Source organism: Urocitellus parryii, unplaced genomic scaffold (genome assembly GCF_045843805.1).
Source record: "Urocitellus parryii isolate mUroPar1 unplaced genomic scaffold, mUroPar1.hap1 Scaffold_562, whole genome shotgun sequence".
In the NCBI taxonomy this organism is placed as follows: Eukaryota; Metazoa; Chordata; class Mammalia; order Rodentia; family Sciuridae; genus Urocitellus; species Urocitellus parryii.
Window position 1 is genome coordinate 9,077 of NW_027554083.1, and position 4,538 is coordinate 13,614.

Here is a 4,538-nt window from a genome sequence, read left to right on the forward strand (position 1 = left end):
TGTTACCCCACATTACTATGCACAAATTAAAGCACGTAGGTGAGTGGTAGATGTGGGATTCAGATTCAGGCTTTCTGCCCTCAGAACCTGTGATATATAACACATGTGCTCTTACCTTCTATTCAATTAAGTCAGAAATCCCTTTGTTCTGTCCTCACTGTTAATGTCTATCTTTGAATCTTCATTATTTCTAACCAAAACGATTTCTATAGCCTCAAAATGGTTATTCCTTTTTCAATAACTTATAGCCTTCATGGTACTGTAAATAAGTGTTTTGTTTTTAAGTAAAAGGGAAATTTGATGACTTTTTTTTTTACTTAAACCTATGAGTGGCCTCCATTAGTAGGCTCCCTAAGCATAGTGGTTAAAGACTTGGGATGACTAACATTGGACTGAACCATATTACTTACTCTTAGGTTATTTAACTTCTCTACCCTTTCTTAACATATTTTTAAAATGTGGATAAGGGCATACCCATGTCATTTAAAAGAATGCCTAGTGATAATTTTAAAATATATTATTATAATTATTATTATTATATTGAAGATAAGATTAAAATTCAGTCTGGCATACACAAATCCCCAAACCAATAATCCCTCTCTATCTCTGTAGTTTTATCTCATGCTACTTAACTCCTACCAAACTATTACTGAACTATTTCAGGTTATATCTGTGCTTTTGTTCACCTGGCCTTTCCGGTGGGGATGCTATCTCCTGGCTTACGGACCTGGCAAAATGTTGCAAAGATTTTCAGACTTAATTTGAGAAGCACTTTTTACAAATTTTGTCCTGCTTTCTCCTCTCACTCTACTCAGGGTTGATCATTTCCTCTCTGGTATCCCTCCTGTATATCACAAACTTCTCTCCATAACTATGGAGTATCTACTGTTCATGGTATTAGAATGTAATATTCATTTATATGATCTATTTACCTCTTTTGTGTCTAAACTCATCAAGGTCAAAGAACACTATTGATCTTTGGATTCCTGGCTAGGAGCTCAATGCATGGAGTAGAGTATCACTAACATGTGAGCAACATATATAGAGTCATACTCTTGCAGGCAAGGCCATCCTGGACCACCATGCAGATTTTCAGCTCATAAGACGCAGGAGCAAGCCCACTCTGCAACATCAACACTGTCAGGTTGGACTGAAGACTTAGGAGAAATAAGAGATGTCCACCTGTTGTTTTACATAGTAAATTTGGGAGGTTTGTTTCAAGACAATACCTAATTCATGCAACTGTATAAACAAGACACCAAGAAAAGAAAATTATGAATTTCAATTCTTGATTTTCCGTGAGTATAATGCAAAAGGAGACCCTGAAAGAAAAACTTTGTTTTTATATGTAGGGGAATAAAAATGTTTCATGACTGAAGTAAAAACCCATAAGATTAAGGGCCTTTGCATTCCAATTACAGAAGTTCTAGCTCCATATCATCACTCCCTCCTCCTCCATTTTCTTAGCAGGCTATTGATGAGAGTCATCAGAGACTCCTAGGCATCCAGTTATTTTGTAATAGTAGAGAGCAACTGTGTGTGATGAGTGTCTCGGGCACAATGGAAGGCAGCAAAGCTACATGTACAATGTCAGGATTTTTCACAACGCTTCCCAATTAACTTCCAGAGAGCCTGACTACAATATCACCAGCTGCACACTCAATCAATTTCTACACATTTTCCTGAGTTAAATGGGGATTGCATGACTGGATTTGCATAGGAGTTTTCTCCAGTTGCAGTGTTATAACTAGCGGGTGAAGTATTTGGAAATGACTTTTTTCTGCTTTGTGGGACATTCTCTTTGATTTTATATCTTCTCTGTGTCATTCTCCAACATTGCTTTACATCTGTAAGATTTGAAAGTTTGAAATTAAAGTCAAAAGGTGATTCTGAGAGTAATAAGATAGAACACACTTTTTGCCATAATTAATTTATTATTAATTCATTTTTTTTCTTCACCAGATACTGATCAGTTGCCTATTATCTATAAGGTAGTATGCTATATGCTGAACATACAATGAAAGAAAAACATCTTGAAACTATCAAATTAATATTTTAGGGAAGAATTTGGAAATACACAGGGAAATTACAGATAATGAAATGGAGTTTAATTTAAAGAGGGTAGTCAGAAGAATACTTTGTACGAAGGTACCATATAAGTTCAAAGTAAGACAATGATCCAAATAAATCTTCACTATTTCCAAGGAGATTATAAGACTTGAAGAATAAGTGAATAAATGGATGCTCAACAGAGATCATGGAACAATGCTGTGACTTTATCCAGCTTGATCTTCTTGACAAGTAATTTCAAAGTCCGAACAAACTACCAACTATCCACAAAAAAAGGCAACATAACGTTTGTGATACTTCATAAGTCAGAGGAGGTAGATTGACAGGAAAAACCTGGAGGATCACTCAAAGGACAGAAAAAAAGATCTATCTGGAAAATACATAGAATAAACTAATGGATTAAACTAATAGAATGGATTCATTCATTCATTCCTCACAGAGACTTTGCTGGGTAAATATGTTAAGTTTATTTTACAGGTAACAAAACTGATTTTAAGAGAATTTTTAAATGCTTCTAAATGGCCACATGGTTATTAATTTGTGAATGAAGACATAATAAAGCCTCCTTCTTTCTATTCTAAAATTTTTCTTTTTCTTAGGAATTTTATGTGAAATTCTAGTATCCAAATGGTAGTGAACTCTTCCTTCCTTTTGTTTATAGAAATAATACATGAAGCAATAACCAAATGGGAAACAGCAATTTCCTTTGCTATCTGTATCCCCAACCCATCATCACTCAATGCATTTTTTTTTCTGGTAAAAACATACACAGAACTTGGTTTCAAGCACAAAATCTAAGTATGTAGGCCTTTCACACCCTCTCCTCTTTTTTCATACTGTCAAGAATTGCAGAGGAGTTTTAATCTAATTTATTTTTAGTGCGAGTAATGGAAAACTTGGAAGACAAATAGAAATAAATACATGGATCTACATCAATGATATAAAATATGGCCAATGGATGGCTTAGGCCAAGAACAATTTAATATGTATTTATGTATGTATGTACACACACACACACACACACACACACACAAACACAATTGTTAGATATAAGTGTATGTGTCTAATAGTTTATGAATGTTATGCTTTAGATGTGAGGTGTCCCCGAAAAGCTCAGATGTGAAAAACTGCAAGAAAGTTTAGACATGAAATGATTATGTTGTAAGAGGTTTAAACTAATCAGTGTATTAATTCACTTGAATGGGTTAACTGGTTAGTAGCTCTAAGCAGGTAGGGTGTGGCTGGAGATGATAGATCACTGCTGGTGTGTCTTTGCCTTGGGTGAGCAGAGCTCTATCTCTGCTTCCTGGTGGTCATGTTCTGAGCTGCTTTCCTTCTCTACACCCTTCTGCTATGATGTCTTGCCTTACCATGGGCCCAAAGCAATGGAATAGGCCATCTATAGACTGAGACCTCTGAAACCCTGAGTGCCAAATAAACTTTTCCTACTGTAACATTGTTGTCTTCAGGTATTTTGGTCACAGTTAGAGAAAAACTAGAACAATAAATATAATATATACATATATATAATCGTTAGTGTGTCTCATATATATTTTAAAGAGGAATTTATGAACATACATAGAAATATTAAAATCTATGAAGCTTGTATAGCCTGGTTACCTATAAGTTTAATTATGCTTTTAGAATATTTTGCAATGGAGTCATGGCTTGGTCTCATGACAGTAATTTCAGCAGTAGCTTGAAATCTATGAAGGAGGAATTTCTAATGGAAAATTTCAGACAAATCCTTTATAGGTAACTTTATCCCCACTGCAACTATAGCTTCCACAGCCAACAGTGTGAAATAACTTTTTTCAAGACAATTACAAGATTTTCTATTTTCACTAGTTCTTTTTAATTTCAATATTCCTCAAAAAAGAAGCTGAAGCTGCAAATGTACCTGCATATTTTTTTAAGAAACAAGGAGGAAGAAAGGGGACGCTTCCTCAACAGCTACTAGCCATGGTACTGCAGCTATCCCAAAGCCAGGTCAAGCATCTGATTAATAAAATTGAATCACTTGTAAATCAGTGGTGAAGTGTCAGGTCCGTGAATAGGTTGGAGGATTTATTCTAAAGAAAGAATGGTAATAAAGAGACATTTACAACTGAAATGGGGATGGAAGTAATTAAGCGCTCCTTTGAAAACAGAAGGATAAATGAAGGAGTTGGATAAGGCTAGAGTGTTAATAGGAGGGAAAAAAACAGCTGCAGACCATTCATCTTCTTGATTGGCTAACTTTATGGATTTTTTAAAGAGAGTATTCTGTTGAAAACACTATGATAAACATAAGCATATCTCCAAATGGCATGATAATGATTTCTGGAATCAGACATCAAATATGAGAGTAAAGCCACATTTAAAATTCAATGGTAAACAAAAATTATTTTTCATAGAACCAGATTTAATATAATCTTTGAAATTCTTTAATGCTAGTGTATAGAAACAAAGGATGTCAAGTTGTTTAG